Here is a 22,181-nt window from a genome sequence, read left to right on the forward strand (position 1 = left end):
AATAAATAAACAAAAAAAATTTAAGAAAGGGATCATCCTACCACCCTGCCAAGTTTCTCCTGCTGACTGCCCCTTCTGCTTGCTCGTCAGCCAGACTGGCCCTCTCAGAAAGAGCACACCTGAAGACCTGACTCACGACAGGTGGAGGTGGGTTTCACAACATACCAACTGGCATGCTATGGGCACTGATGGCCCCAGAATGGCACAGGGCATGGATAATCATAGCTGAACCTCAGCACTGAGTTCATGCATGGTTTTCGTTGCCTTCCCATCTCCTGCCATGAAAACCCAGACTTCTTACCACAGTCTCTAGCCTGGCATGCTCTGACTCCTGGCTCTCTTCTCTCATCTCCTGTTTTTCCCACCTTTCCCTCTGCTGTAGCCACATTGCTTTCCTGCTGGTGATGGCATGTCTTGGGTTTGTCCCACCCCAGGGCCTCTGCTTGGTTTCCTCCCTCACTTCACTTAGGGTTTTACTCAGATAACATCTCAGGGGGCCCTTTCCCCCTAGTGCTTTCTCTCGGCTTGCCCTGATTATTTATTTCTTCATGGCATTGGATTTACTTGAAACTACATCCATGTTAATGTACTATAGCTTCCCTCTTTGCACTAGTATGTAAGCTCCATGAAACAGGGACATCTCCTGTCCTCACCATGGTATTGGATATTAAAATCAACATGAAATCCTACCTTCATCTCTTTCTGTGCCTGACGTTTAAGAAATATGGAATTGGAAATATGGCAAAAAAGGAAATTTTAAGAGAAAAGATTTGGTACTCATCTGACAGTTGTCAAAAGTATGACACTGCCCCCCTCCCCCCCATTCTCATCTGTTGTCTAGACCTACATGTCTTTCTTCATCTCCTAAGAAAGCACCTTTTGTCAGGATTAGAGTGTTGTCGGCAGAATTATCTCCCTATTATTTTCAGGAGACTAATATCCTATTTCAGTGTTTGGGTTCACCTCTTAGTAGCTTGTGTACAGCCACTTAGTGGTATCATTTAACAGTATCAATCTTAAGGGATCTAGAAATACCACAGCTAAGCTTGGCTTCCATATACCCTGGGCCTCGTCACTACTAGTAATGACAACATGACTGTGGCTGTTACTCCTCTGCTTGCTGATTCCATTGGAACTCAGAAGCCAAGGCACCTTCCTGCCATGTGCAGAGTTTGATTTACTGGCTTGGGAAGTGACTGGGGATGATATAAGCTTGGTGGGTGGCACAGCTGTGGCTATCAACACACATGCATTTCCCTACACAAGGCTTATTACCACTCATCTGCTTTGCACAGTGATCTGACTTGTTAGAAGTGGAAAACAAAGGCCTCCTGGTTAGTTACATGGGTAACAGTGTGTACAGACCTCTGGGCATTTCTGGGAGTGGGAAGCTGGGTAGAGGAGGCAGGGTCTCCAGCTTTGCCAGCATGTATCTGTTCCACCTTGTAGCCAAACTGTGTTTAACACTTGTGGGCACCTACCCTTTAAGAAATCACACATGTCTCTGCACCCAGAGGGTAGCTTTGTTAATTGGAATTTGTTTGCTTGTTGATTTAGGGTACTGTGATGTTGGGAAACCCCTTGCTCCCCACTGTGTGATTAGAACAATTGGTGGCCTTTCTTGGAAGGATCTCATTCATTCATTCATTCACTGGACATACAGTTAACCCTTGAACAATGTGGGGGTTGGTATACCAACACCTGAGCAGTCAAAAGTCCACATATAACTTTTGACTCCCCCCAAATTTAACTACTAAAAGCCTACTGTTGACTGGAAGCTTTACTGACAAGAAACACAGTTGAATAACATATATTTTATATGTTATATATATTATAGAGTGTATTCTTACAAAAAAATAAGCTAGAGAAAATAAAATGTTATTAAGAAAATTCGAGGGCACCTGGGTGGCTCGGTCAGTTTAGCGTCCAACTTTGGCTTAGGTCATGATCTTACTGTTGGTGAGTTCGAGCCTCGCATTGGGCTCTGTGCTGACAGTTCAGAGTCTGAAGCCTGCTTTAAATTCTGTGTCTCCCTATTCTCTGCCCTCCCCTGCTCATGCCTTCTTTCTTTCTCTCTCTCTCTCTCATAAATAAATAAATAAATAAATAAATGAAAATCCTAAAGAAAACACATTTACAGTACTGTACTGTATATATATATATATATATATATATATATATATATATATATATATATATAAAATCCACATGTAAGTGGACCCATGCAGTTCAAACCTGTACTGTTCAAGGGTCAACTGCACTTTCACTGAGTATCCACTGTGCTGGAAGAATTGAAGTCACCTCAGATTGTAGGTTCCCTTATTTGCTAGCAAATGAATGGCCCACCCTAATGCTAAGTCCTTGGGCAAAGCTTTTTCCTTGGCTTTCATTGTTCAGGGTCACCACCTTGGGCACTGCTCTGTGATGACCTCAGGGCAATGGTGAAAAACTAGTCCAGTCTCATTTGTTTGTACTAACAGGCCCAAATTCACTGGGATGCCTGAACCCCAAAGCCATTTATTCCTGGATTGGAGTACCTGAGACCGCTGATATTTGGCTACATTTGTACTATATACAAACAGCCGCTTTGTATTTCTTACACCAATATTTCCTCTATCTCCAAGCCTTCACAGAGATGGCTCACAGCAATGGAATGTAGATTGCTTTCTCCTTTGCCCTGTCTCTGATGATGACAGATGCCAGCAAACAGTGTGGTGTGAGGGCTGGGATCTACAAAGGGCAGAAGTTTGCTCCCGCTACCCTCAGGTTTACCAGGTGGTTGTCCCAGAACCTTCTCCACATGTCCTTACAGAGGCAAGCGTATCAGCCGCAGAGGCAGGGAACAGAGGTCTAGTCCCTGTCCTCCTAATTATAAGTTACACAGCATGATTCCCTGGGTTACTATTGGCATCACGATCATTAGAGGTTATATGGGGCTGAGCAGGTCACTTAACCTTTCTAAGGTTCCACCTCCTTATTCTGAAAATAGGGAAGACTTGTACGAAAAATGATTTGTAAAATGGTCTGGAAATGTAGGGCAGAAGTTAAACGATGGGACATCATTTTATTTTCCCTTCTTTATTCTTTCAGAAAATAATAATCAGAGATTGAATAAGAGTCCTGCCCCAGTACATGAATTCAAGACAGACTGCATGATACACTGTGATAGGCTGTGATATGCAGCATTCTCTGAGGCAGGGTTGGGGCTTCTGTTTCCTAATTGACCTAATGTGCTAAGTGAGCTTAATGTAAGTTAATTAATGATACTATTGGAGGGTAGAATCACCTAGGCAGAGCCTCAAACAGCATCAAAGTGAAGAGCAGGCAGGTGTTCTCTGGGATAATTAAGAAAACAAGGGCCCAGAGGAAAGCTGCCGAGAGGCTTGCAGGCAAGACACTGAGGAGGCCAGGGGTTGTGAGGTGGGTAGAGGGAGGGAAGGCAAGGTGACGGGAGGGGCTGGCTTTTCAAATGCCATCCTGTTTAGAGCTCCTGTGTTAGAATTTCAGATCTACCTGAGTCTTTGCAGCTGGGTTCCTGGGCATTTCCTTGAGAACAATTTCATTTTTTGGAAAACACAAAACTTACTCACCTGGACCTAGAAAGGAGACTCAGGTGATCTAGATTCTATCTTTGGTCTTTTGGGACCTAAGGAACTTTGATGAGAAGGTGCTTCATAGTTAAGAGTCAATTTGACTTGTACCATGTGAAATAGGGGGTAAGACCAGGGGGTAAGACTCTTGCCTGTGGCAGGCACTCTGCTGGGTACGGGGACAGGCTGATGCTTAACAAAGAAGGGTGAGCCCTTGACATTTCTGAGCTTTGCAAATATGTATCTTGAACAATATTAAAACCTTCTTTACTTTTAGAATCAGGTAATGCCAGAGAGTGAAAATCAAACTTTTCAGGAAATTTTTTTTACTTTTCCTCCCAAAGACATGTGCTTCCAGGATTACCCTCCCACTGTGCTGTCACAAATTAATATTCCTACATACAGCCTGCCTCACTGAAGGATGGGGAGAAAGTGCCGCAGAGACCCCAGCTGACCCAGCACGGAGCAGGGCCCCCAGTTTTCTCCTTCAGTGGGGAAGGGTACACACGGACAAATGCTAGTCTCCCAACTTTGATGAGTAACTCTCTTTTTGGTGGACTTTGTCAAAAAGTAACTCTCACTGTTTTAAATGGCTATCCCTTTGAAATCTTACAGCATCAAGTCAGGCAAGAATATTCTCTATGTTAGCTATTTGAATTGATTCCTTTCTCCTTAGTCCATTATAACTTTTTACCTTAATACTTTGAATTAGCTGCTGTTTTGTTCTTAGAGAGTGTCTCAGACATGTAACCTCAGAGCTAGAGAGCAGTGGTGAGCCCGACAGCAGAAAAGTGGGGCCAACCTCCCCTCTCTGTCCTTCACTCCAGCCATGTTGTATCCTGTGTCCCACCAACTCTCAAATGTCCCTACTGACGGGCTTCCGCTCTGTCACTCTGTCTCTACACTCTGGCACCTTACTGTTTTAACTGTCCCTCTTGGACCCCCAAATGCTGCCCTCCCAGTCAGCTGCCCCCTTTTGCTCTACCCTAACCTGTGAAGCCCCACCCCTCCCTCCCCCCCACCTCCCCAGGACAGGAGCAGTTGCTATAGGATGCTGGAGAATCAGAGCTGGCTCTTGTGCAGGAACCCAAACTACTCTGATCTGTCAGAGCACTGAGAAGAGCCTCTTGGCAGGAAATGAATGCCTTAATCATCAGAAATATGTACTTTCCCCACTGCGCACCCGAAAACAGAGGCATCTGAGACATCGGGTCTCATACTTGATTCAAAATCACACCTGGAAGGTCTCTTAGGGCACCATAGGTAACTTGGGGCGGGGATGCAGGTACCGAGCCCAGCTAAATCCCAGCTGCTGTGTGTTCCCCATGAGCCCGGCTCAAGGGCAAATCTCAGAAACAAACTTTTCATGCTCTCTGGAGACACCCGTGGTCTTAGCAGCCAAAATCTTAAAGCCAGCGAAACACACACAGAGTTTGGCTCATGAACCAAATGTGCAACCAAGAGCAAAATGGGGTTTCTAATGTTTTTCTGAAAACAAAGGAACAATCTCAGGTCTCAGATCTGGTAGTGCAGACGCACAGTAATTGGTAAAGCTTGTTCAAACGCAACCCAAAAATGACGTGCATTTCAAAAATGCACTCAGGCCGTTTCTCAACCGATGACACCTCAGTCTCAAACAGCCGAAGACTTTAGAAAACCCAGAGAGAAGAACCAAGGCTTACCTGGACCCTGCTGGCGGGTCAGTTTCTAATCCAAGCAGAAGATGGTCTGTGGAGAAAGGCAGGCACGGTCCCGCCTAGGGCCACCAGGTTTCACAGGTGGCCGTCTGGCAGTGTTCTGAGAGGCAGGTGGCCAGCGACGCTGGAGGCCGGCAGAGCTGCCTGGGGCAACACACCTCTGTGCTGCCAGCCCCACTTTCCTTCTATTGCAAAGGACTGCTCGGGAACTCCTTGACTGCTCGTCCTGTCTGCGAGTGTGGGAACTTAGTCCTTGTGGAGGGGCTTTCCCTCCCTGCAGACTCACCTGCACCATCTAGAGGCCTCTCCCAGCACTGAGATGCTGGTGCCTCACTCTGCAGGTTAGCCCCCTCTGCAGCCTGACTGGACACACACACCTGGCTCTTGACTTCCTGTCCTGAAAGACAGAAGTTGGAATTTGTAAAATCATTGATTTCTTTTTTTTTTAGAGAGGGACCCTTGCTTCCTTCAGAACAACTAAAGCCTTTGGACACTGGAGTGCCAAAAAACTAAAGTAGCATTAAAATTCCATTAATCAAGACATCTTCACTCAAGGACCCCCCACTGAGATGGCCACAGGCATGGGTGCTACTGCATCCATTTGAGATATGTTCACATGTTTGTACACATTCCTGTCTTCCTCTCCCCTCCCCCCACACCTACAGCAGACTTTAAGTCCTCAGATCCATTCTTTCTCTCCTGTCCCTGGACACCACCATATTCCCCAAGTAACCCCAGGCAGCCATATATATCCCATTAAACCCCAGATAGCCATATATACCCCCCCCTTAAACTCCAAACAGCCACATCTTCCCCCTTAAACTCCAGATATATACATATACTCCATTAAATTCCAGACAGCCACATATACCCTATTAAACTCCAGATAGCCACATTTACTCCATTAAACTCCAAAGAGCCATATATACCCCATTATACTCCAAATGGCCACACATACCTCATTAAATTCTAGATAGGCATATATACTCCATAAGACTCCAAACTGCCGTATACACCCCATTAAATGGCAGGCAAAAATACTCCATTAAACTCCCCATAGCCATATATACCCCATTAAATGCCAGATAGCTATATATTCCCCATTAAACTCCAGACAGCCACATTTACCCCATTAAAATCCAGACAGCCACAGATACCCCATTAAACTCCAAATAGCTACATATTCCCGGTTAAACTCCAGATAGCCACATATACCCATTAAACTCTAGACATCCACATTTGCCCCCTTAAACTCCAGAGCCACATATATCCCCACTAAATTCCAGATAGCATATATACCGCATTAAAGTTCAGATAGCCATATATATACTCCATTAAACCCTAGAGAGCCATATGTACCCATTAAACGCTAGATAGCCATATATACCCCATGTAACTCCATATATCCTTCTTATATACAAGTATGAAAGACAACCTCAACTACCTCCATTTTGAAAGTACTGTCTGTACTTTCTAACTGATAAAATTCTTCTTTCCAGTGGATCTCTTAATTCAGGCAAAAGACCCTGTGGGCAAAGCACCCCCTGATGGGGACCAAAACTACTCCCTCAAGCTATAAGGACTGTCCTAAGCCAGCAAGACCCCCCTGACTGACCCCAGGACAATGAAGGACCTGACCTTTACCACCCACCTGCATGTACCCATCAACCCCTGTCCCACATTTTCCTTACATAAACCTGGATGTATTTTCAGCACTTTGGAGAGACAGTCTTGAGAAGTTAGCCTATGGTCTTCCCAGTGTTGGCCTCACTGAAATAAATTCATTTCTTGTGTCACTACCACTCCTGCCTCTGCCTTTGGATTTTGTCAGGAGTGAGTGGCAGAGCTTGGTCTGCTTAGGACCCCAAAGCCAGGTGCTCTTGTACCCCTCCGCCCCAGCTACAAGCAGATCATCAGGAAGACATTTGAAACACAAACATTTTAAAAGGACACCGCCTTTCAGTGTCTGTCCATTCTTTCTCACAAGTTAATTGATTGGGAAAATCCCCAAAATTTAAGAATTTTTCCTGACCTTCTGTTCCCCCAAAGCCACTAACATACAGAAGAACAGAACAACTTCTCGAGGCTCGATTTCTATGTTCTGCTTTTCCATCTTGTCTCCATTTCCATCTCTACCCTGGATACATGCAATTTAATTCACACATGAGAAAGTAAAGAACTTAAGAGAGACACAGAGACCAAAATGTTTGGGACTTGCGGCGGGGGCTGGAATCATGAATTAAGACTCATTCTGCCTTCAGGGAGGTTGGGTAGAACCATTACTTGACCAATGTCAATGGTTAATCCAGATTACATAGGTTCCCAAGTAAGAATTCCAACCTGAATGTTCAGGTTCAATCATTTATGTATGCCCATGTTGAACTCAAAGTGAGGGTTTGTGATAAATTGAAATTACTAAAAATTATTAAGTAGGAACCAACAAAATGAAAAGGAAGTAAGTATTCTGGGCTGATATCTTCTATTGACTTTTTAGCATGTTCATTTTGATAAGTGTGTTTGAGGATGGAGATTATTTTAGGTGTAACCATTTTCTATTGGAAATTAAATGGCAACTTTAAATTTATTAAAGAGAGAGGACACTGATATTGCCAGAAGACAGGAAAACAGGAGAAAAAATCTGAACAGGCACTGAATATGGATGCTATAGCAGAAGTACAAAAAAGTTTTTTTTTCCTCTTCTGAAAAATCCAAAACATTATGCCATTAAGAAAGGTTGCAGATGGTTACACTTGAAATGCTCATAGTCATCATACCCAAATGAAAATAAGTATACAAATTAATTCAGCTGATTAAGAGAAAGAAGGAAACGAGAGATTATTGCTTATCTTCATCATGTGAAGTCCCAGAGCTTTGAAGGTATGTCTTTTCTGTTTTGCACTTTTCTAAAAGACTGAGGGAGAAATAGCAAAAGGTTATCAATAGTATTTCTCTAAATAAGAATATGAATCAAGACTGCAGACCACAGCTGGGTAAATGGGATCTTTTGGGGCTGTGGAGAATGGACGGTAATTTAGAGCACATGCTTGATACACATAATGGAACCCTGACCTGCCTGCCCTCCCCTTTCACTGAGCCATCACCGATGAAGCCACGAACCCAGTGGATGGCCACAGCTTGCTTCAGGGGGCAGGTGCCAGCTCTCAGCACCAGGGAGCTCTGGCTTTACAGATGATTGTAGAGATTCAGAAAACATTCATTGATTGGTGGGAATGATCTCACAGATCAGATAATTAACCTGTGAGCAAAACTGAGCCCTCTTCTGGTTGTCACTAGGTGATGATCATTGGGAGAGCTTCAAGAGGACTCTTGATACCCACTCATTCTGTCAAAATAGCATTCATCTACAGGTAGCATGTGTTCAGCCATCATTTATTCACTTGGCAAGTGCATATGGCACACCTCTAGGAGCCAGGCTCTAAATGAGTGCTGGGATACCACAATGAGAAAGACAGTCAAATTCTATGTCCTCAAGAAGGTGCCACAGAGGCAGAGAATAATCAGGTTAAGAAATAACCATAAAATATACTTTCTGGAGGTGACAAGCAGGCAAGGGGGTGCAGGATGCTTGGGCTGTGTGGGTAGGGGTTATTAATGTCTGCTAGTGACAGTTTCCTACTATCTAATTACTGTCTGGAGAACTGTACTGCTTTCTGGCGGCTTACCTCTGACCCTGAACTGCCTTTACCTATAAAACTGGCCACAGAAAGTAAACTTCTTGTTACCTACGGAATTTACCTCTAAGTTCCTTCCAGGAAACTATTTTTCTCAAATCACAGCATGCTTATGGGTATTTCATGAAATTTTGTGTGCCCATGGTGGGTGCTCAGTAACACAAAGTTTTTTAGAATCAACTGACCACAGTTCTGTCTCTGGCTTGGGATTTGCAGCTTTGGACCTGTCTTAGAACTGGAGCAAAATTGGAATTCTTTTCTTGGAGAAACCTGCACCTGCCCTTGTGATGATGAGGACAGCAGGGTCCTCAGGCCCCTCTTGGCCCAGTGCCTCCCCTTTCCTTAGAAAATGCACAACTCCAACTCTGCTAGGGTTCAATGCACCAGTCCTGCCCTCCTGAGAGCATGGGCTAGCTAGTTTTTAAGGCACTGTCTCAGGCTGCTTGCTGCCCATGCTTATTACAGCTCCACAGGCAGAAGAAACAGAAATATAAGTACTTGTGATTTAAACTCTTGTGATGTCTCCCTGAAAGTGCAAATCCTGTGGAGGGCCCTGGTTTGCAAACTGATGTTCAAAATATCAGAATGGAGTGAAGTGCTACAAAGGAGGCAAGCCAGCAGTCGAGGGGGGAGAGCAAGCATGTATGAGGGTAGTGCTTTGGCTGACACAGGAGTCAGGAGTGGTTGTTCTAAGAGGAAGGAGGAAGTCTTGCAGAGTAAGGGAAGGAAGGTATTTGGGTAGAAAGAAGAGCTTGTGCAAAGGCCCTGACTGGAAAAGATCCGGGCATATTGAGGAAACTGAGAGAAGCCATGTGGCAAAGAGCAGGGAGCTGGTCTGAGTAGGCTAAGCTGGACTCAGGTAGGGCAGCAGAGACCACAGCCCAGTAAAAGGATTTGGATTTCATTCCAAGTATATCATGATTTAAAGATAATGCAATCTTAGTTTAGGAGAGAACAGGCCTCTATCCCTAGCATCAAAAAGAAATCCACATGCCCAAAATGGAGTCTCTTATGCTAGGCCTTGTCACCCAACAGAGGTGCAACACCTAACCTAATTGCTGTTTCAACCTTCCCCAAAGATATAGTCTTATCGGGTCAGTCAGGAATTTTCTGGTCAGCACCAGTGAGATAATCGGTCACAGGGACCTTCTCCATCCCCTAAAGGAAGAGGAAGTCATTTTCATGATAAGACCCTGTGCTCTTCCCTGTCAGGGAAAGTGATCTTGCCCAGAACAGTCCTTTGTTTTCTTTTGTTGACACCACCTTGCCCCATCCTCCTTCCTATGAAAACCTGCCATTTTGTACAACATCCTCCTTCCTACACAACCTGCCATTTTGTACAACTCCTGGGAGCATCTCTACTTGATAGATGATGGGATGCTGCCTTTCATGAATCACTTAAAGCCAGTTAGATCTTCAGATTTACTTGGCTGAATTTTGTCATTGTTGTTTTGACACCAGTAAAGTGAGCAGGGAGAGAGACTGAGTCTGGGGAGGCAGGGCAAGTGCACATGTTGGGTTCTGGGTCTTCTGTAAACTAGTCCTGGGGATGAAGGGATAAGTGAGCCATTAGCAAGCCTGTGTGATCTGTCCTCTCACGGCACAAAATAAGAAGGGACGACTCCAGGTCAGAGGCAGAGTAAACAGGCCAGGCTTCCCACTGATTTTATCTCTTTAGAAAATGAGATTCTGCTTTTAGTTATTTAACTAACTTTGCCATACTCAACACCATGCTACTAATTAAAGAAAGAAGAGTCTAGGGGCGCCTGGGTGTCTCTGTTGGTTAAGCGTCTGGACCCTTGATCTCAGCTCAGGTCTTGATATCTCGGTTGTAAGTTCAAGCCCTGCATTGGGCTCTGTGCTGGGCATGAAGCCTACTTAAAAAAAATTATAAAGAAATAAAAGCTTTCTTTTACTACTTATTTGCCCAAGATTCCTACCCTGGACACTGTTTATGAAAAAGGTCACCTGGATTTGGAACACTCAGCTGTCAGGAATGACTCTGGTCACATAGAGCAAGTATCATCACAAACCCTCTGCCGTGGATGTAGGGCACACCTGGGTGGAGGGGAAAGCTCCGCGGCAGGGGTTGGGTGGAGGGCAAAGGCAAGAACTCCCAGGGCCCCCAGGGTTCCCTGTTCCTGCTCATGGGGAGGGCCCCCACCTGCCTCTATTACATAAGCAATAAAAGTATAATTGAAATTGATCTTCACCAAGAATGACTTTGGAAGCTTGAATAGTGCAAAGGTTCAAAATACTAAGTCTTTTTTATGACCTATAATATTGTCATTTAGTTCAACAGTACAGATCAGTACATTTTTCTAATAAAGGAAACCACAAGAGTATTATAAAACCTATTTGCATTGTATCAGAAAAATTAAAGGGGGTTGGAACTGAGTTTGGAAATATGGAATATTGATGTCTTCATTGAAAAATCAACACATTCATTCTTCCAATAGACAAGTTCATATTTCTACCATAATTCATGGATTTGGGGTTAGTGGCTTATGAGACTATCATTCTATTATCAGTGGATACTCACAGCAGGGGAATATGAGTCCATATATAAACATGTAAAATTATCTGTTCATTGGGTTATATTTAATAAAATTTATTAATGGAACTTTATTATATTTATGAGAACATTTTGCAGGTTATCTGTAAGGTAGAAGAATATAATCAGTTTATGAGGGCTAATGTGTTCCTGGGGGACATTTGATTCTATAGAGTAGTTAGTACGTCTGTGCTTATCACCTACCATAGATATGAGCTCACTGTCCTCAAAAGCTGTGGTTGGCAAAAGAAAATCAGAATGGGGAAAAATGCGTTTTAATGGGAATTCACCCCGGCTGGCAGATCTGCTCCCTGCCACCTGCTGCCTCCTTCCATCTCACTAATAAGTTGCTGGTTCTGCTCAGGGCAACATGCCTGGCTAAGTGGTTGTAGTCCCCAGCTTCCCTTGCAGCTAGATGTAGCCCCAAGCTTCAAGACCAGCCACAGAGCCATTGCAGAGGTGCATGACTTCCAAAAAGGCTGCTTAAGGGGCTGGCCCTCTGGGAGGAGAGCTTTTCTGCCCGCTTCAGCTGACTCCTCACTGCCACCCAGTGTGATGTGCCAACTGGCATAACAGTGGCAGAGCAAGAGGACAGAAGGAGCTATGGCCCTCTGTAGAGCTAGCTGTCAGGTCAGTCTTGAATTACCTACCTCATTGATGGGAAGGAGTAACCCTTGTGTCTTTTAGTCACTGTGCTCAGGCCTTTCTTACTAGAAGCCTAAATAATTTGGATGGTTTCTCTCTCTCATTATGAAAAATCAGGACATGTAACTCCCTTTTTTCTAGATAACCTAGGTCTAAGAAAGTATTTTTTTAAATGTTTGTTTGTTTGTTTATTTATTCTTTTGCCAACCACAGCTTTTGAGGACAGTGAGCTCATATCTATGGTAGGTGATGAGCACAGTGTACTAACTCTTCTGTAGAATCAAATGTCCCTCCAGGAACACATTAGCTCTCATAAACTGAGAGAGAACATGTGAGTGCACTGGGGGAGGGGCAGAGAGAGAGAGGGACAGAGAGAATCCCAAGCAGGCTCCTGGCTGTCAGTGCAAGTCCAACATGAAGCTTGATCCCATGAACCATGAGATCATGACCTGAACAGAAACCAAGAGTCAGAAGCTTAACCAACTGAGCCACCCAGGTGCCCCTAAGAAAGTCTGTTTTATGATAATTACAGCTTTCACATGCGTTGTACTAAGGTCTCACTCAGGGTACAAAATGACTCTCCAAGGAACTGAATGTTGGTTAACTGAAAAGATTCTGTTTGCGAGCAGGCAGTGCAGAGTGAGCACCCCCAGCCACTTAACTGTCCTCAGTGGTCCTCAGTAGGCCAGAGACTACAGCCCAGGGAGATACCAGAGGTGTCCAGCTGCAGCTTCTGACTGAGTCTGTCCATGCTCCTTGGGACAGCTCAAAGTATAAGAAAGATTCCAGATGGGTGAGCAGACTTTAAGACACTGGCCTCATTAAGAGGTCCATTAACTTTATGTGCCCAGGGTCTCTGAAGTGGGGATACACACTCCAGAGGTGATCAAGGCAATTCACTGGGTGGGAACAGATGATGAAAACTTCCACTTACATTGAGATCTACTGTCTAAAATACAAGAAACAAACAGTATGTTATTCAGATTGACTCTAGGGACGTGCTTCTCCTGCTCAGAGTTCCTTCACACAGGCTAATCAGACCATACCAGAAGGCTGCCAAAATATTTTTATATTTTCAGGAAGAGTTTTTGGAGCATGCATTAACTTTCATTACTGTTAACCATCTTCATTTGCTTTCATCCCCTCCTGCCTACAAGCATGGTCCTCCGTTAGTCATCCTCCCTGCCAGGAACAGCCTGGAGGCCCAGCAATGCTGATTGGAAATCTTGGTGGCATACTGCAATGATAGCTTATTTCTTGCTCATGTCACATTCTGATGTGGGTCACGTGGTTTTCCTGTAGGAAGTGACTCAGAAATCCAAGCTCCTTCTATCCTGTGGCCCCACCAGGACAGGCAGGGAGGGAAACTGTGGATGAGAATGTTAGCATGTTTCCAGAGTGAGGCCTGGCTGTGGAGAGTATCACTTCTACAGACTAAAACCCCATCACATGTGCACAAACTGCCTGTAACTGAGGCTGGGAAATGTAGTGTTCTTGTGTTTCCAGGGACAGAAAATGGGATCTGTGGGTGTATAACCAGTCTCTGTTGCAAGACACCTTCTTACACTATTCTGTTTCATCAAAACGAATCCAACTTCTGTCTCTTCCTCCAGATCTGCTTCCAAGTAGCTGGTCTGAAACATAAGGTAGCCTCATATGAATATAAAAGATTATGGTTGCCAATGGTTTAGAAACACCCAGAGAACATACTGAATGTTCAACAAGGCTGTTTGTCTAACACTCATGCAAAGAGGCAGGGTGGCTGGCTGGAGTCTCTGGCCCTGGAGTCTGAAGATCCTGTTTTGAGAGGCTGCTCTTTGCTGTATGTTCATGTGACCTGAGCCACTCACCCTCAGCAAGTCTTAGTGTGCACACCTGAGCAATGACTGTTGCCTTTCACAGGGTTGAACGGAATTTCACAATGAAGGGGTTGTACATATTCTTAGCCAGAACTTGGTGCTCTCCGTACGTTCTGAAATTGCTCTTGCCTTGGTCACCAGGGACCTCCTAATTGCCAAAGCCAACAGATGCCTTTTAGTCTTTATTCTCCTGGAGCTTTTTACTGCATTGCAACTGAGACCATCGATTGCTTCTTTCCATGTGAAACCCAACTCCTTTGCATTCTGTAACCCCTTGGGTCCTTGGGTTGTCTATGTCTGTCTCTAATGGGTGATTCTTGGTCTTTTGTGGGCAATTCATCCTCCCTTGTCCCTCAGATGGCTGTGTCTCAAAGCCCCAGTCCCTGTCTGGGCCTTTCCAGTGTCCTTGTTTCAACAGCTACGTGCAGGTTGATGACTCCTCCATTTATAGTTTTAGTCCAGATCTCAACCTTTGAGCTTCAATTCTTGTAGCCAATTGAGTGTAAAATATCTCACCAGGAAGTCTCACAAACACTGGGAACCACATATATCCAACACAAACTCCTCATCCTTCCCGAAACCTGCTCCTCCACCTTATTCCCTAGTTCAGCCGGGGACCACTCCTAAACCTCCTAAGGAGAGCTCATGGGATCATTCTTAGCGTTTTCCTTTCTTAGCTGCCAAACCTTGCCAGTTTCACCTCCTAGATATTTTTTAAATCTACCCCTCCATTCCAATGCAAGTGCTTTTGCCCTAGTTCAGGTTCTCAATATGTCCCATCAGGATTATAACATCCCTCTGTTTTTCCTGCTGCTGACTTTGTCTCCTCAATCCAGACTCCACACAATTTATCTAAAACTCAAATCCTGAGCCTCAGGCTACTGTCCTTAGTAAACGAATGGGGAGAGTACCTGCTCATGAACCTCTGCCAACTGTTGTCAAAATGCAGGTCCACACAGTTCCAAGAGGAGCTCAAAAAACCGAACACAACAGAAACAGACAAGGGAGGGGTTGGGAGGTTGGGTAAAGTAGGTGAATGGAATTAAGACGTCCAAACTTCAGTTATAACATAAGTGAGTCACAGGGATGAAATGTACAACACAGTCAATAATATTATAATAACTTTGTACAATGGCAAATGGTACTAGACTTATCATGGGGATCATTCTGTAATGCATAAAAATATCAAATTGCTATAATGTATACCTGAAAGAATAGGATACTAAATATTTCGATTAAAAAAAGGAAATTAAAAAATCTGGACTTTATTTTTTTTTAGAGAGAGAGAGCAAGAGTGAATACATGTGTGCATGAGCTGGGGAGGAGCAGTGGAAGAATCTTTTTTTTTTTTTAGAGAGAGAGAGAACACACACATGAGTAGGGGAGAGGGGCAGAGGGGGAGAAAGAGAAAGAGAGAGAGAGAGAGAGAGAGAGAGAGAGAGAGAGAGAATCTTAAGCAGGCTCCATGCCCAACACAGACCCCAACACAGGGCTTGAATTCACGACCATAATATTATGACCTGAGCAGAAATAAAGAGTTGGATGCTCAACCAACTGAGCCATCCAGGCACCTCTGGACTTTAAAAAAAATGTGAAATCTTCTCATTTTTAAATACTGGCTACTAATCTGTGTGGTTCAAACAAACACACACACACAATCTCTGGACTGGATTAGGCCCCCAGGCAGCCAGGTGGTGCCCTCCATACTGAAGCCTGAGAGCCAAGCCTGTGCCCTCCACAACCAGACCCTGGTTCTGCCCCAGCTTCATGGTTCCCCAGGCCTGCTTTGAACCTCAGACTCTACTAGCAACCAAAGGTTTAAGGTCTCAAGCCATTCTGTTTTTCCAAGATAACTTTTGCAAATAAGCTCACCCATTTTATGTTCGTACTGCCCAAATGACTAAAGAATTTAAGGTTTTTATTAGCATAAAAATGTAGTGTTTGGAGAGGCCTTGGTGCTAGACAAAGCTGCCCTTCTCCAAGCACAGCTTCTAAGTTGATTAACCTCCCTAAACCTTGGTTTCCTCATCTGTGGAATGGGGATAAATAATAGTGTCTACTTCATAAGGTTTTAATGGGTGTTAAATGAGATAATGTATGCATGGGCTTAGCCTGGAACTTGGTATAAGTGTCAAGTGACATTAGCTACTATTCCTATTAATTAGAAATCTAACATATTTTCAAACCACCCAATTTATTCTATAAAATTACCTTTGGCTATAACTAAGGTAACTCACAGATTCAGCAGCCACCTGCAGCTCAGAACTAGAGAAACCACTCTATTTTAGGTGGATTATCCAAGACAACTTTCCACACAGGTAACTGAGCAGGGAGACCCTGCTCTTGCTCAGATAACAAGCACTTGTTTTATTTTGACATTAGGCCACTAAATGTGACTTTTTAATCTTTTAGTACAGAAAGCTTGCTAGTTTTTGATATGGTGGTGGCACATGGAGATTCCTGGTCAGTCTGGTGGTGAAAAGCAATAAACTGTGTAATGTGCACTTTTCAGTTCTTAGGTTTTGTAAAAACTTGTGAAATCTCTGTGATTAAAGGTTTTAGGCCTTCTAGAAGGTAAAGATTGAATACTTTTTTTAAATCACAAAATTTCCCATTTTACTTTCACAAAAATGTGGTGGGGGCGTCATGGAGAGAAATGAAGACACTTCGGATCTGGGACCTTCCATCAATGGAAGAGGTCAAGAGCTTGAGTTTAGGGCTGTAAGAGGTGTATGTTCCCTCAGAGCAATGTTTCTAACCTGCCCCTGTGGATTTCTGTCCCATCCTATGCTCTTTTGTCTGGGCTGCTGCCTTACACGTGTCCTAGTAAGTAACCATCTGCACCCAATGGCAACCTGTAGGTTTTAGACAAACCTCTGTGCTTCCTTTACCAAAACTGGGAACAGGAACAAGTTCTGGAAGCAGGAAACAATCGTGCAGAAGTTTAGCAAGGTGTCAGCAGGGCAATAAACTGAATCCAGAATGTCTGTCCTGTGCCTGTCAGGGGTTGTCAGGGTCAGGGCAGCAAATAGTGTGTGAAATAGGGAGGCAAGCAAGCAAATCATACATTTGATGTAAAAAGCTCAAGAACCAAAGGAGAGATACAAATCAAGTCCTATGAAAGCACAAGGAAGGACAGGTTTATCCCATTTGCAAACTGGGGATGGTTTCAGGGAGAAGGGGCATAGCAGTTAGCCTTAAAGGAGAGGTGGGATGATGATGATGATGATGATGATGGTGGTGGTGGTGGTAGTAACAATACTGTGTCCAGTATTACTGAGTGTTCCTCATATGCCAGGCACTAAATGCTTTGCGTGACTAATCCTCATAATAGCCTTGAGAAAGTCATGCCTATCACCCCATTTCACAGGTGAGAAAACTGAGGTCCAGGGACAGGGAATAACCTGCCCCAAGTCACTCAGCTAGTAAAGGAGCAGAGTCAGTACTTGACCCCAGACAAGCAGACCTGGGGATCAGAGCTCTGAATGTCTTCAGCAAAAGGGGCTGTGCTCTATCCACTGTGGGTCTCTGAGGACAACCACCTTTGCCAATGGAGGAAGAACGTGTGCGTCAGGAGAACGTTCAGTGTTGTTGGTTTTCTGTGTAGTTCTGATGAATTTCTCCCTACCAGCAAAGGTGTTGAGCAGTCTCGCTGCTACGTAAGTGGTCTGCATGGGAAATCCACGGAAGAGCTGGCCATTCCCTGAGCATCTAAGTGATAACAGCCAGCCCAGGAACCAGTCTCACCAACACTGACTTCTTTGGCACCCAAGGACAATCCCAGAAATAACAAGTCCTTGGGCTGAAAATGCTCTTTCTAGCCCACTGTATGCTCAGTACTAAGGCTGAGAAGAGGGCTTGTCTGAGACTGAGCTGGGGGTCACAGGAGGGGCAGGAAAGCTTGACACAGAAGAGGCAAGCCCAGGCCTGCCTCTCAGGAGGCTGGAAGCAGGATGCTTGGGGGTGGAGTTGGGGTGGGGGCGGTGCTGGTCTAGCCTCTTACCTGTCCCATAAAGGCCTCGTTTCCACCAGGCTGATGGTGAAGGGATGTGCAGGAGGGACAGGCCAGAAAAGGAGGGACAGGGGACCCTCCCACAGAACCTGTGAAGGTGGGTGCACCAGGCCCTGCAGCAGCTGTGGACATGCCACCTGTGGCCCCAGCCTCAAGGAGCCCTCATGTCCCCTGGGCTCCCTTTTGGAAAGGATACCCACCGAACCAGCCCTAAATTCTTCACCCTATCATTTCCAGGGGATTGTCTTTCTATGATTTTCTGAAGAAGCTTTTAACACAACCAGAACAGTAGCGCTCCCTCTAAGAGCAGGGAGTTAACTGCTGTCACTTCCTGTTACTTGTGTCTGAAGACTGCATCACACTTCTCCATGGCCCTCAACTTCTTCTGTTCCTGTCTCCAGGGGATGCTCCCAAGATGTAAACTCACCTAGGAGGCTGCTAGATGAGAACCTGGGCCTCCTAGCCCATAACTGCTTTCTTCTGGAATGGTGTCTTCAGTCAGCTGCTCACTTGGGCAGCTGGGCTCTTGGGGGTTAAAGCAAAGGGCCCACGTTTTCTCCCTCTCTCTCTGACTCATGTCCCCTGTCCCTTGGACCTCCACGTTGAAGAACTTCAGGGGCTCCTGCCTGCCCTTGGCCTCACATTCCAAGCCACTGCTTTAGTTATGAAGCCTTCATGCACAAAGTCCTTCACAACCTGGCCCAGCCATCCCTCTAACCTCCCACGGGGCCTTGCTCCTCCTTGTCACCCTCCAGTGGGCAGGGACCCCCAAAGCTCAAGGACTGGCACTGATCATGTTATAAATACAGGGCCCAATGCTTGGACTTGGAGTTTTTGGTGGGATAAATAAAAATCCTTCATTCCAGTCATACCAACATACAGTTTGCAGAAATCGGTGTCATGCTGTGCCCCGACACTGGCTCCTCTCCTTTGAATGCCCTCGCCCATTTTCACTCATGAAGCTCATACTCCATGATGCCAGGAAGTGTGTTCACTTGCCTGTCTTCATCACCAGCTGTCAGCTCTATAAGGGCAAAGAACAAGTCCTCTTGAGCTTAGCATAGCACCTGGCACATGGTAGCAATTTACCAATAAATTGCCAAAAATATTAATGAGTAAATGACAGATGGTGTGGTCACCTCCTTTAGTGCTCTCATTTTTAGTAACAGTAGACTCACATAGCTCTATTCCATATGTAGGAATAAAAATATGCTTGCAAGGGATACTGGAAGATAGTTCTCAGAGCATGGTCACAACAACATAAAAGGAAACAGCAGTGGGGCTGTTTGGCTGGCTCTTGCTTTGTAAGAGCCGGAATGGTCATCTCTTATTGCCCTCCAGAGCTGCAAGGTCTCCTAGGTTCTGTGAGCAGCAACATTCTAGTTTCAGCTAGTTGACACAAAGTCATGAAGCAAGTGGAGCAGATGAGGACAAAAAGCAAATAGGAGATAAGCTTTCCATATCTTGCTTATTCTGAGGAATGTTGATGTCTGCATATTTTTGTAAAAGAACATAAAATCACTTTCGCAATAAGGCTGCAAGCCCAGTTTACAAACATCACAGATTCTCACTGATACATTTTTGGAGACTGGTGGTTATTTTCTCCTTTCTCTCTTCCACAGACTCCCATGTGATAGGTTTAATATAATTTCTTGCCCCTTGTTTTCCAGGTCCCCAGCTTCAGCTCCATTCAAGACCCTCTATTCCGAACCCACTCAGGAAATATTTATCAGGTACCTAGAGCCTGAATGAAATGCACTGTGCCAGGCTCCATTGGGACAAAAAGCAGAATTAACACAGGCCTTACCCTTGAATAATGTGGTTCCTGAATCACTGTAGGATTAATAATCCATGAATCAATCTTCTTCCTCCAGGCTTCCTCAGTAACCGCGTTTATATACTAGCACTGGACTAACCTCCCTAAACTGAGAATTTCAATCCCCAAGTCATAAGTTTTCTATGATGTGTTTCTGTGTTGCAGAGGGTCAAGTCCAAATTCCTTAGTTTTACATGTAGACCTTCCACAGTCTAGACCTCTAGAAATCAGTTTTTTCAGTACTCCCCAAACTGCCCTCCAAACTCTCAGGGACACTGCCACCTACTGTCCTTTGATCTCCCCATGCTCCTGCCTGGTATGCCATCTTTCCCCACCCAGCCTGCAGAAAGCACTTTGTATTTTGCCACCTCTCTGGAACTATCTTGGACAGTCACAGCCCGGAATGCTTTCTTTCCCCCTTTTTAGCCCTGAACACATACTGACTTATGGCATAAAAGATCATTTTGTAGGTACTCATGTCCTCAAAATTAAACCACAGGGTTCACAAGCACCTCTTACACCAGTGTTCATTGCACCTCCCAGAAATCAGGTTCCATATGGCAACGGCCAGCCCAAGCACCACATCACCTGCCCCATGCCTTTGCTGACTCCTCCATGCTCTTCCCGCCATTATTACTGTATTTTACATCCAACACAGCTGTAACGACCCCAAGCTTCACCAAGTGACTCTGGTCACCGTCCAACAGACTGAGGACTCTAGGACGACACACTCTAGGACGCAGGCTCATTCTAACAACCGGTCACACTCCCAGGAGTTATGGCACGGTCAACCGCCCATGCATCTGGCAGAGCTGAGAAGGGGGAGGGGGGCATACAGAAGTCACGTGAGCAGGTCCTGGGAGGTTCCCACAGCAGGCCGGAAGTGTCTGGAGTTGCTTTCACAGCCAATGGCCAGCGGTCTGTCACGTGGTCCCACAGAGGGCACTTGTGCAGAATGTGCACCTATGCAGAAGCGGGCACGCTTGGAGTATGGCAGGCGATGATGTACTCAGAAGTTGTTTTTTTTCTTTTTTTTCTTTTTGTTAATTAAAAGTCCAAACACAGGGTAACTTGGTTGGTTAAAATGCGTGCATGGGTGTCTTGGCCGCCTGAAGGATGACCTCATTTGGATGCGGGGTCGCGAGTCCTGTCTACATTTAGAACAAAGTCCAGAAGACAAAGCTTGGTGGCTATCGGCAATAAGTGAAAACAGAAGCTCCTTAGCCGACCTCCACTCCACTGGCTGGAACAGTGTGTCCCACTTTTCTACAAAACTAACTGAAGGGGGTGCAGGAGACTGACCACCCGTGCTGCAGCTGCTGTCTAGGATGCCCCAGGCACTTGCGCTCCTCTCAGGAGTTTGTGTGCTTATCAAGTGTTAGTTGGATTTGTTCCTAAACCTTTTTAGGGCAGTTATGCATGCTACATGAATTCTTCAAACCTTTCAATTTAATTGATGTCATATAAACTGTTGAGTAAAATGGAAATATGAGTGAATTTTTAAAATTATTTTTAAAATTCCGGTGTAATTAACAGACAGTGGTATGTTAGCTTCAGGTGTACAATATACAATATAGTGATTTAACAGTTATATATATTACTCAGTGCTCATCAAAATAAATATACTCTTAATCCTCAAAAAAAATTTTAAATAAAAAATTTTTAATTTAAAAATTCAAATTTTTAAAAAAAGGTTTATTTATATTGAGAGAAAGGGTGAGAGAGAGAGGCAGAGAGAGGGAGAGAGAGAATCCCAAGCAGGCTCTGCAGTGTTCGGGCAGAGTCAGACATGGGGCTCCAGCCAAGAACCATGAGATCATGACCTGAGCCAAAAACAAAGGTGGGATGTTTAACCAACTGAGCCTCCAGACACTCTGAAAAAAATATATTTTTTAAAATAAAAATTAATTTAACTACTTTGGATAACTTGAAGTTGAATTGATTCAAAAATGATTGTCAAATATGGTGTTTGTGAGATGACTTCGGGGAAAAGAGGTCGGGGGGGGGGGATTATAAAAATATAGAGGACTCTGCACTCTGATTGCTTCAGGGTGTCTTTCAGCTCTAACTGCTTTGAAGAAACCCAAACTGGAAATCACATTTGATGCATTACATATGTGGCTTTTGTAGAAAGGACCACCGAGACTCAGGAAAAGGCCTTGGCCTGAATTCAAAAGATTGGCAAATAAATCTCCTCTTTTTGTAGTGTAAGTTAAAATGGTTATGTTTATATATTTTTTTAAATGGATTCCCCACTTTAACCAGCTTTTTTGATCAACCATCCCCTGAGTCTGTAAGCACAAGGTAGATGCACAA

The 22,181-nt window shown here is 44.6% G+C and overlaps 1 protein-coding gene across 3 annotated transcripts in view; it reads right to left on the minus strand.

Annotated features, from left to right (window-relative positions):
- EDAR (ectodysplasin A receptor) overlaps positions 1-5,531 on the minus strand; it is an 88,658-nt gene extending 83,127 nt beyond the window's left edge. For all 3 annotated transcript variants that reach the window (XM_060610446.3, XM_060610441.3, XM_060610435.3), the window contains exon 1: positions 5,273-5,531. The gene's annotated coding sequence lies outside the window, so the exon portion shown is untranslated. The remainder of the gene's footprint in view (positions 1-5,272) is intronic.
- Positions 5,532-22,181: the final 16,650 nt, after the last annotated feature.

The sequence above is a fragment of the Panthera onca genome, chromosome A3 (assembly GCF_046562875.1).
Source record: "Panthera onca isolate mPanOnc1 chromosome A3, mPanOnc1 haplotype 2, whole genome shotgun sequence".
Lineage (NCBI taxonomy): Eukaryota > Metazoa > Chordata > Mammalia > Carnivora > Felidae > Panthera > Panthera onca.